The sequence below is a fragment of the Equus przewalskii genome, chromosome 8, assembly GCF_037783145.1.
Source record: "Equus przewalskii isolate Varuska chromosome 8, EquPr2, whole genome shotgun sequence".
Taxonomy (NCBI): Eukaryota; Metazoa; Chordata; class Mammalia; order Perissodactyla; family Equidae; genus Equus; species Equus przewalskii.
In genome coordinates, this window is record NC_091838.1 from 41,365,758 (window position 1) to 41,377,837 (window position 12,080).

Here is a 12,080-nt window from a genome sequence, read left to right on the forward strand (position 1 = left end):
CTTTCTCTCAGCATATTGACCTGAGAAACCAAGCCCCATGATTTCAAAAAGGGTTGAGGAGAGAAGAAAGAGATGGGAAAGAAGGAGGCAAACCTTTGACCAGGGCTGTGGGTTAGGGCATCATGGATTTGCACAACCATTAATGTAATATTACTTTGAATCTCATTCCATGAAAATTCTAGGGGAGGAGCGATGATGGGTAGGCCCAGGATCTGCGTATCCTTGGGTCTGTAATACTACCCCAAAAGCAATAGAATCACTCACTTAATCTTAGACATACCGTACTGCGTCAACTATACTGCAGGCTTACCACAACCAAGGTCATGCTTACTCATGCCATCAAGTCAGTGCTACTCAGTGGTAAAGGTGACACCATCCACAGACTCTCCCACCAATAAAAGGTATAGGCTGGACACTGAGTAGGTGATAAAATAAAAGATTATCTTAAACTGCTTTTTACATGTTTTGCGTTTTGACACCTTTAGGCAAGGCATGCTCTCCAATTCCCCATTGTCCTTACTACCCCCAATGTAGTCTAGTCTACTCCAGCCAAATTCTCTATTTAGATTATCTACCTGGCTCCCAAAGGCATTTGACTGTGACCCTGCAAGAGCTGAAAGAGAAGATAGGGGATTTAGCTTCAGAAAAGCAAAATCAAACCTAGGCCTTTCTTTTTCTTAGCCATGTGATGATATTGAGGATGTCACCAAACCCTAGAGGCCTTAGCTTCTGTTGTTCTGGGGACTAAAGAGCTACTGAGTGTTGAAGAGCTTTGTCAACCACGAGAGAGCACCATGTCAACATGAGTGATTATGATTATGACGCAGGAACCAAGGATTAAAGCTCAGCCACAATCCCTACGTTTTGCTGTCTCTTTAGGCTCAAGTTAAATTAATCCAGCAGAATTCAGGACACGGGAGGAGGAGGGGGAGCAGCCGGGAAATGTACTCATATTGATGTTACTAGGAAAAAATAATTAGCAAGGAGAGTGGTATGGTTGAGTTCTTTGTAAACAAAGAAGGAGCCGGGGTCAAATACCCAGCACACATAATAGGTCTCCACCAGCCACAAAAGCAGGCGAGAGGAGCAGGGTGGGAGGCAGCGTGCACAGTGTCTGAGCTTAGAAAGAACTGCCTACCGCCTCTGGGAAGTCTAAAGAAGGAAAGAATTACTATATGGAAAATCATTGCTTTACAGAGGGGAAAAAAAGGCTCCAGTTGCAAAATCAAGAGAGCCCTGATTAGGAGAAAATAAAGACTGAAGAAAAGATGGCTAAGAATAACCTCTCAAAATCCAGAAGCCTGTGGGATCCAGATGGACACTCCCTCCAGCTGCATCCTCCTTCAGGCTGGCCCCAGCTTCTCATCAGACTCCTGCTGTGCAGATTTAATTTTCCATTGAAAAAATTCTTAGCTGTCACCCTTCCTCCACTCCATTAGCCCAGCCTGCTGCAGGCCTTTATTGCTCCTTCTAAAATCCTGCAGGGGAAATGCAGAAGTACAGAATGTAGCTCTCAGAAGGCCGAGGGGAGCCTCCTGAAGAAAGCAGACATTCTCTGCCCAGGTTCCTCCTTTCATTCCTTCATTAAACAACAACTTCTTGGTGTCTGCCTTATACCAGGACCTATGCTAAGGCTAGGGATAAGGTACTTACACTCATGGTACTTATGTTCTGATAGGAGAATAATAAATAAGTAAACAAACAAATGAACAGAGTACCACTATATTCATTCATTCATTCATTCACTCACTCATTCTTTCTCTGAGCATGCCACTCTTTAGCTTCAGTTTTCTCATCTGTAAAAAGGGAATGATAATCCTGGAGAGTATGTGCAAAGTAAGGGTCAAGTACATGCCCATTCAGAAGTCTGCCAATGCCAAGGCTGATGAAAATATAAAGAAGGGAGGTTCTAATGCCCTACTGCTAGGAGCATAAGTTGGCATGGCCACTTTGGAGATCAGTCATCAGCATCTAAAATGTACATATCCCTCGTGATCCAGCAATTCCACTTCTAACTGTGCATCTTCTACATTGCACAAGGAGATAGACACAAGGATGCTCATCAAAGCACTGTTTGCAATAGCAACAATCAGAAACCACCTAGTGGCCATCAGTGAATAAATGCATGGTGGTATATTTGCACAATGAAACATTATGTAACAGTGAAAATAAATGAAGTAGACCTACTTGGATCAACATGGGTAAATATTGAGACCATAATTGTGACTTGAGAAAGCAAATTGCAGGATATCTACAGGGTAATAATTTATATATATTTTTTAAAACCTCACACTAATATTTTATAGCTAAATGCATTTAGTAAAAGTATAAGAACGTGGATGAGAAAAATACACACCAACTTCAGAATAGAGATTACCCCTGGGAAAGAGGGGAATGACAATTAGATAGACAGCAGACTTCTCAAAAACAACCAAGAAGCCAGTAGACAGTTACATAATAAGATCAAAGTGCTTATCAAAAATAACTGTCCACCTGGAATTTTATGTTCAACTAAACTGTTGCTCAACCATGTGAACTAAAAATATATTTATTGAGTACTTGTTATTACCAAGCAATATCCTAAACCCTAGAGACACAGTTATATAAGATCAGGTTCCCATCCTCAAGGAACATAAAGTCTGGTCTTCCTTTCCCCAGCAACTACCAAATCCATAAGAAGATGATCCAAGAGCTGCATTAAAAGCTCCGGCCCAATGTATATTTGGTTTCCCAACCAATACAGTGTTTTCCCTGGGGTTTCTTCCTTCAGCAATGGAAAAATCAGTGAGACTATTTAATCCAAAGAATTAAAACCAGCCTAAGTCAAAGGCCTTGATTTAGCCAATTATAGTGACACAAGAATTCTTCAACGATTAACCTAAAAAGCCCAAAAGAATGAACAGTTGGGTTCATGGCATGCACAGTTAACACCTTTCATACATGGTTGTAAGTACTCCCCTTTGCCTGCTGTTTTCCTAATCTCACATCTTCCTGATTTCCTGGGTCTTTATGTAAACAATTGGACAGTTTCTCTAACACTCAACAGGCAGTGAGACTTTTGGCTTTGGTAGGGTGCATTTAACTTGCCCTTGCAATGAATATCTTCAGATTAAAAAAAAAAAAATGAATCAAGCCCTTAATTGATCAAAAGTTATGTCTGAGTTGCTGCTGTTTTTAAATGATTCCTTCGAATCAATGTAAAAATCTTTGACTAACAAACATACACTGTGGTCTCTACATAAGCAAGGTATTATTTTTAACCCAGAATGGTGCATTTATTGGAGGTGGTGAAACTAATAGATGAAATAATGATAATAGTGGCTAGCATGTGTGCCAGGCACGGACATGCATTATCTAACTTAATCCTCACAACAACTCTATGAAGAGTAGGTACACTATTTTACAGATATGGAAACTGAGGTGATGGGAAGAAAGCATACATAGCTTGGAATTGGCAGATTCAGCCTGTCTAACTCTCATCTACCACTCTGGCCCATGTGATGAGATTTTCCGCAACCCCTAAAGACAGACAGACACTGGTGCAGCTCCCACTCCCTGGGGTAGAGGGAAGTGAGTGAACAAAAATGGATAATATTTCATTAGCATATACGTAAGTGGCACATTGAGGTCAGCCTCTTTCATGAGACTGAGAGCTGCTTGAAGGCAGGGAGTATATCATGTCCATCTCTGCATCCCAGCTCTTGGGAGGACCCCTGGCACACAGGAGGGACTGACTGTGTCTGTTGAATAACGGAATAAATAAACAGCATACACTACTATGTTATTCATAGTGACATAGGTAACTATGGATACCCATATGTATCGTGTGTTAGATAATTATGACAACACATAGTGACCCTTTGGCAGGCCAGGCTTCCATCTATAGGCGTGAATGCAATGGGCCTTCATCCAAGACAATGGAGCTGAGTGATCCAACAATCATGTGCCAGGCCCTCACTATGTGCAATGACATATGTAAGATGCTATGCAGGGTACACAGCCAAGGGTATAAGGCCATGCATTCGAGGACCTCAGAACCCAGAAAAAGAGGAAGACACTGAACGTGCTGTGAGGCAGAAGGTGGTGAGAGGCTATGATAGACGTGCACACAAGGACTAAGAGACATGCACTAGTCTCCTTTGCTGCAGGAGAAGCTTCCCTCCTCCTCCCGGCATGCCTGCTTGGGCCCAGGCAGCACAATATCCTAACTTAATCTCCTTTCCCTTGGGGAGAGCAGGACTGGGAAGCGCCTCTGCCCTGGTCTCCTCTCCATACACGTTCCTTCCAATGGAGGAGTGGTGACCTTCCTAATTGGTGAGATCAGGGAAGAAACTGAGCTCGTGAAATCAAGCCTCTTTACCTTCTGGTTCATTGGGGTCTGACTGAGGGAGGTGTGGTTTCTTTCCTCCTGCTGTCCTTCAGGCTGTACCCAGCTGTGGTGGGGAGAAGCCTGCAGTTACTCTCTGCCCGAACAGTGTAGCAATCCATGTGGATGACCTCTCAGCAGCTCTTTCTCCCCCTCTTCCCTCTAATAGAGGTCATTCCAGTAGTAGATGGAGGACGCCGGCATCAGAGGATGAAATGGTCTTAGCCAGGCAAGTGAAGCTCACCCTTTGCCAGGGATTAGGCTGAATATGAGCATGCTAACCTGTCCTAGCCAATACAATGTAAAGGGATGTCTATTTGAAAGCTCCTGGGAAAGAATTTCCTCACTAATAAAAAGAAAGCCCTCTTTGCCATCCTGCACTTCCTTCCCGCTAGGAATACAGGTCTGAGGACAGCTCCAACCTGGAGCTGGAGCTGCCATCTTGAGACCACAAGGCAGCACACGGATGATAAAAAGCACATGGGTCTTTAATGACACCACTGAGCTGCAGAAGAATCCTGGAGTCACCCTCTGCCAGACTTTTTGTCAGATAATAAGCCACCATTACTTAAGCTTTCTGTTAATTAAAGCCAAAACTAACTGATAGACAGCTGAGTTTAATTCTGTAAGGAAAGTAGTAGAAAAACTGAATTTAATAGACCACATCATGTTCTCCAATCCAGCAAAATCAGCTAAAAAGTTGATATTTTGATCTCCATTTTTCTGTCTCCTGAATCTGTATCTCAGTGGTTTGAGAACTTTGAGAACAGGTTGAGGTTTACCACTCCTTCACACCCCAATTTACAAGAATGAGGCAGTCGTATCTGATTTATCTACCACTGCGTGGCAAGTGTCTAGCATGGTGCTAAGCTTATAGTTGGCATTTCATAATAATATTGGATGATTGAATAAAGAATGAGATTACTTCCAGCTGGAGTAATTGAGAAAAACTTTATAGTAGTGATATCTAAGATGAGCCTTTAAATGAAATAATACTCATAACATTAATAGGAATAATATCAACTAACATCTATTGAGATTTTTCCATATTCCAGGCACTGTGAATGTGGATTATCTTTTTAAATCCTGCAACTACTCTATGTACTAGGTACTATCACAATTACCATTTTACAGATGAAGAAACTGAGGCATAGAAAATTTAATTAACTTGCCCTAGGTCTCACAGTTAGAAAATGCTAAAGTTAAGATTTGAACCCAAACTTCTGATTCCAGGGAATATGGACTTAATCCAGTAAGCCATTGGGAGCCATCAGTTCAACAATTCAATTCAACAAACAGATATGAAAGACCTATCACATGCCAGGCTCTAGGAATACAAGATACCTATGAGACAGTCCCTGTACAAGATGGTTGAAAGGAAAAACTGAGGAGTTCATATTAACGGCTGCCCTTTATTGAGCCAAATATTTTGCTAAGTCATTTACATGTATCATCTCATTTAATTTTCTCAAAAACCCTATGTGGTCATTTTTAATACTATCCCCACTTTACAAATTAGGAAACTGAGACACAAAGGTATTAAGTATCTGGCCCAGGATCACACAGCCCAGTGATGGAGCTGTGATTTGTAGCCAAGCAACTTGATTTCAGAGCCAGAGCCCTCATATCCAAAACCCTCACTGCAAAGTGACATGACAGACACTGGCCCAGAGTGCATGAGCAAAACAGTGAGGCAGCAGGAGCGGGATGACGAATTGTGCTTGAGCGGGTCAGAGAACACCTCACAGACAAAACTTCAGTCTGAGTTTTGAAGTATGAAAAGAAATTGGCAGGGTGGTGTGTGCCTGTGTTCACGTGCATGTTCTGTGCATGTGCACACACCACTGCATGAAGAGGGCCTGGGAAAAAGGAAGCATTCCAGGTTAAAAAAAATAGCAGATGCAAAACCTCAGAAGTATGAGCATTTGGGGGACTACAAGTAATTTGGGGTGGCCGGAGAACATGGAAAGGAGGGGGGAATGAGAGATAGAGCCAGAAAGGTGATCAGGGGGTCATCTGTGAATTCTGAACTGTGGAGGAACAAGCCCTTGCTCTGTTTAGCCCTACCCCAGAAACTCAACATTCCAGCAGGAGCTCAGGTGATGAGAGGCAGGGAGAAACCTCTCAAGGTACAGGAGCAATCAAGGTGAAGCCACTTCTGCCAGCCTTGAGGGTCGAATGCGTGTGGGAGCCATGATATGCAGGTGTATATCCACCCTTTCCCGTATGAGCGGCCAGAGGCGCCCACAATTTTTATGAGGGAACAGCTCCATAAAACGGAGCTAAGAAGCTCATAAGCCCCACTGGCTGTGCTTGCAGAGAAGGAGGAGAGGCCTGGGACCCACCAAGACCAGCCAGACCACCCAGAAGGGACAGGCTGCACACAGTGCCACCAGCTGGAGCAGGGAGAGGTTTCTTGCCCAAACATCACCTTCTATCACTGCTTCCACTTTCTCCTCCCACTCCGTTCTTCACTCCTCTCCACTTCTTTGTCCTTGGTCTACATTATTTTTCTGAGCATCCAATACACAGCAAATATTTGTGCTCAGCCAAGTGATTCTCATCTATACCCAATGCAAAACATCACTGTTGGATGGGGAACAGATGTTTTCACCTATTAAAATTTAAATGAAAACCATAAACATTCCTCTGACAAGTGAAATAAGTAGACACCTCCCAGAAACTGTGAAGTCATCTCCCCTGGGGAATTCAGCAGGAGTGATGCCTGACCTGGTGGCAACCAGGCTTGCCATTTTTCTTTCCAAATTGAAGCACAGTCTGGGGTAGAGAAAAGCAAGCTCCCTGCAAAGGACACGTGGACCCAATATTCTTTCTATGTTTTCCATGCCAGGCAGTTCACACCTAGGGGTTAAAAAATTGCATAGTGAGGATACCATCATCGTAAATAATACCCTAAAGAATACTATTAGGTATCTATCCATTTGTATGCTCAGAATATATAATTCACTATGTGGTTTGGTTTCAGGTTTTATACTCTGGTTTTCCTACCTTCCATCCACCAGTGAGAAAAACAATTTATTCAGTCTTTCCCTCAATAAGTTTTGATGGAGAGCCTATTAGTATTGGGCCAGGTGCGAGGCTCCAGGGTACATGAATGAAAACAACACAACGCTTAGTGAAGTCACAATCATTGAACCCACATTTGGTTTTGAAGTGTCTGTTCACCAAGAAGGCCATGCCCTGTCAGCACAGATGGGCAGGATCACAGTGAGACTTCAAATGGAGAAAGGGGGACCTCTGAACCTGAGAAACTGTGCATGGGCCTCCCCCATTCCTACTGCACCAAGACAGCCTCTGCCCTCCAAGAACACAGTCATAGATAAAGCAAAGGATAGTGAGATGAGAAAATAGCAGCAGTATCCTCAACTAGAAATTGGTGTTTGGTGTTGGAAGACCTAACTCTATTAGTTTCACACCCCATTATTATGTCAGATTCTCCACATATTTCTGTTTGCTAGTCTCTTCTAGGTTGCAAAAAAATGAGACATACTCAGCTGGGAGCTTATTGTAAAAGAGGCAAAAAACCATCTTGACAGCTGCCCTGCTGGGCTTCATAGAGAACACAAGTTTCGTACAGGTTACCACACCAGCTCTATATTCTCATCAAGATTCTTCATTGCTGGCCTTCAAAACTGGACACTATATTGAGCCACCTTAATTTTTTTTTTAAAATGATGGGTATTATATAAATACACATATCTTGAGGCCCTAAAGGGCTCCTTTGAGGGATAAGAGCCAGGAAATGGAAGCCAAGACTCTCACACTGTCTCCCTCCCTTTCCCCACATGGCCTCTCCATGTCTACTTCTTGCTGCATATCTGTTTCTTTCTTTTCTCTCCATACCCCAGCTTTGTCTTCTTCTCACCTCATAGCTTCATGCCCCTTCACTCCAGTCACAGGCGGATGGACTATCTCTCAGTCTCAATTCCAAAGTCCCAGGAAAGTACATCTGATTGACTCAGCTTAGATGAAACTGCCACCCTTGGTCCAATCAACTGAGGCCTAGAAAGTAGGGCTACATAGCACAATCATTGCTGCCACAGAGGAGTCTCGAGAGTGTGAAAGGACATTCTCAAATGAAAGGGGTTGCTGTGAAATGAGCAACACCACAAAAAGTATCTACTATTCTTTGGCTATCTTGTCATCTCTCCACAGAAGCCTTCCCTTGCTCCCTGTCCTGGGGTGCTGTTTTATGGTGACCCAAGTACTGATAGTTTCTATTACATTCACCAAGTTTCTCCCCTCCTCTTATTTATTCTCTACCTCAGTGGCTTCTCCTTACCTGTAGCTACTACTGTTTCTTGCCTCCTACTTACTGCTATCTCCATGTCTCTTGGCTTCTGTGCCACTCTCCTACCAGCATCGTTCTGAGTGAATGGAATTCCTTCTCCCCGAAAGTATGTTGGATTGGATTGAAGTGGCCAAACAATCTCGACTGACCTGTAGCTCTCTTTGGGCCAGTTTTCAGTTCGTCAGTCCATCAATTCTTCAGCCCATCAGCTGTGGCCAGGGAATTGGGGTTATAAGGCTACAGAACAGAAACCAAGAGTGAAGAACTGTCTGCTTCTGCTTTTCCCAGAAAAAAAAATGCTATGGGCCTGATGGTTTTCCTCAAAGAGCAATATAAGCTTCTAGCATTCAGATCATAAAAGAGCCATCCTGTCTCCACATTCTCTCTGGACATAAAATGACATCCTTAGGAATCTCTGCAAGCATTTTAAATTTTCAAACAATAATTAGTTTAGCATTTCATATATATTTAATAAAATTACTACTGTACTATTCAGTGTATTATTGTACCTTGAACTGGTATTTTAATAAGCCTTATTCTCCTCAAATACCTACTTCTGAAAATCCTAAAGTAAAATAGAGCAAGCAATAGATAGATTTAAAAAAACTCCTCACATATTGCAAAACCATTAAGACCACCATATAACTTCATGGTGACTAAGGCCATACAATCTTGGTGGTAAGATTGTGAGTCCTCTTGTTAAACCCCTGTAAACTGCTTATTTAAACAAGTAGAGACAAGCAGTATACTCCCTCTCTTGCCCTGCCCTGAGAAATATTAGCTAACTAATATTAAATGTTACAATACATCAATTCTCGCCATAAATTAAGAAGAAATATAACACACAAACACAAAGTAAGAGGAAAGAATATATCACCAAGAACAAAAGAATACCTCACTGAGAACCAATGGGAGTTTTAGAAAAGGACAGACACATCATGTTACACCAAAGACCCTAAATATTTTCATCTCTTAGATACAAGCCCAGCTTCTAATTCATTTATGACCTAAAGCTTCTAGTCACTGGTAAGGACATCCCTATACCAAAGAAGCAGATCCTCTGCCATCAGGAAGCTCTATTATCCACGAGTAGAGGCAAACTCACCCTTGGTGCCAGCCCAGGTGGGGCTACTCACTAGGTAAAACTCATTAGGGTATGGTGAGTTTCATCTGATCGATAACCATAGAATGATAATCTCTTCTATGTGACATTCAAGAAAGATTTTTTGGGGGCTCCTTTGCATCCTTGAAATGTAAAATTCTCTTTTAAATGGTAGTGGTTCACAAAAGTATGATCCAACTTTATGCACGCTTCCCATAAGGAGGAACGCTGGTCAGAATTACTCGCATGTTCCGGCCTAGACAAAGAACTCTGGAACACCTAGGCTCAGAAATCAGGAGCCTGTCCAAGAAGAACGATAGGCCTGCTTCTTGCAATGAACTCAAATCCTCCCCTCTTGTGGTATAAAAAAGCTTTTGCTTAAACCCAGTGGCAATTTCTTTTGAGACACTGGATCTAAAATTGAATAAATCCTCATTAGCAAAATCCAAAAGTAGCACATGAAATCCAGAAAATCTGGACTAAAAGGACAAAAAGGCAAGACAGGATATGTAAATGTGTGAAACCCAATGAGTTGAATTACCGTAAACCAAAGTATAGAATCCCTAGCTGAATCTTTTAGAATGAAAAGCCATGGACATACACTCACTAGACAGTGAGCCCCTCAATAGCAGTTCTATATTGTGGTATTACAAACCACCCCAAAACTTAGTGGCTTAAAACAACTGTAATTTATTACCTCATGATACTATGGGTCATCAGTTTGGGCTAGTCTCAGACGGGTGGCTCTTTTCCTGTTCTCATCTGGGCTTACTTACGTGGCAGCTATCAGCTGGCAACTCAGCAGGGACTGGATGATCCAAAATGGCCTCACTCGTATGACTGGGAGTAGTGCTGGCTCTCAACTGGGTTTTTCTCTCTCCGTGGGGTCTCTGATTACCAAGGAAGCTGGCCTTGGCTTCTTCCCATAGCAGCAACAGAATTTCAAGAAAGCAAGACTGGAGGCTGCAAGGTATGGAACTCCCATAGCTGAGAACTCCCACAAATGTCTCTCTTGCCACATTCTATTGGACAAAGTGAGTCACAAGTTCAGCCCACATTCAAGATGGTAGAACATAGCCTTTACCTACTGAGGGCAGGAGAGGTAAAGTCACATTGCTAAGGGAATAGGACACAGGGATGGGAGGAATTTGTAGCCATTTATTTCAGTCTACACAAGCAGGGACACATCTTAATAAGCTCTATTCTCCCTAGCACCTAGAAGTGCACTCATAGAAGAGGTTTCAGTCTGCTGGTAAATGAACACACAAGTCTTTGGAAATAAGGTCAATCACATGCCAGCTAGGTGAAAGAGGAATTTCAAAATTAAAACTGCCAGCACCTTTTAAAGCTATGGTACTAACATTTTGATCAACTCTACTCTTATGCCACTGTATTCCCCTTTTTTCTACTTCCATTGGCATGAAAACTTGTTTTCTCCAAATAACGGAGCTTGGATGAGGCTAATTTTGACATTTCCTTGAAAAATATTATGCCATTTCTCTATACCAGCTTTTAGTATCATCAAAATAACATGGATCATTCTAGATATAACTATGTGATGTGCTTATAAATATAACTCTGATGTTCTGCTCCACAAAATCTGGAAGCAAACACAATCACAATGTATTACCAAAAAGAATGCAGGCTTACTTGTAGCTCATCACAAACAAACTGGAGGCCCATTTCACAGAATCTGTCTAGGAGTGTAACCCAGAAATATCTTCCTTTTAAATTCTTTCGTCTTCCTTTTCCATCCACATGCTCCTCCCTTTTCATGAAAGGTAACACATATTTGGAGCTGAGTAGTTTTATCAGCCTCTTTCTCACCTTTAGAATTTTGTGGGTCCAATGGTATTCTTTCATTTCATTCTGTCCCCTTCAGTCCAAGCTGGCAGTGTTTCTTCTGGTACAAAATGATCAAGAGCTCTGCGAGTCTCCTGTGTATATCACAGGGATTCACTGCATTAGGCAAGAGGCTTGTCCACAGATCTTTGGTAGATAATCCCAAGTCTGTTTTTGTTTTTGCTGAAATGGCTAAGGGACACTGACCTTAAGCTTTCTGCCATGCTCTCTGGATTGATTGAGAGGGTCCATGAACCACATCCTTCAAAAAGCCTTTTGTGTGACTGAATACTCTGACCTTTTGATCTGTCTGAGGTATCAGCAAAAGTCTATACAGTACACCCTCAGCTTTTTCTTTAGAGTATGCTTTCCTAAAAGTAAATCTCTCAATTTTAGCATCTTTTGCAATCTGGATAGCCTGAGAGGTTCCCAAAACATCAAGTCTTGGGTCTTTGTTT

General features: G+C 42.3%; 1 long non-coding RNA gene across 1 annotated transcript; it reads right to left on the bottom strand.

Annotated features, from left to right (window-relative positions):
- Window positions 1–5,299: 5,299 nt before the first annotated feature.
- Window positions 5,300–11,741, bottom strand: LOC139085079 (uncharacterized). Its single transcript, XR_011543106.1, has 3 exons — window positions 11,608–11,741; window positions 8,828–8,915; window positions 5,300–7,228 (listed from the first exon to the last, which is right to left on the bottom strand). It is a non-coding gene; the product is annotated as an uncharacterized lncRNA (long non-coding RNA).
- Window positions 11,742–12,080: the final 339 nt, after the last annotated feature.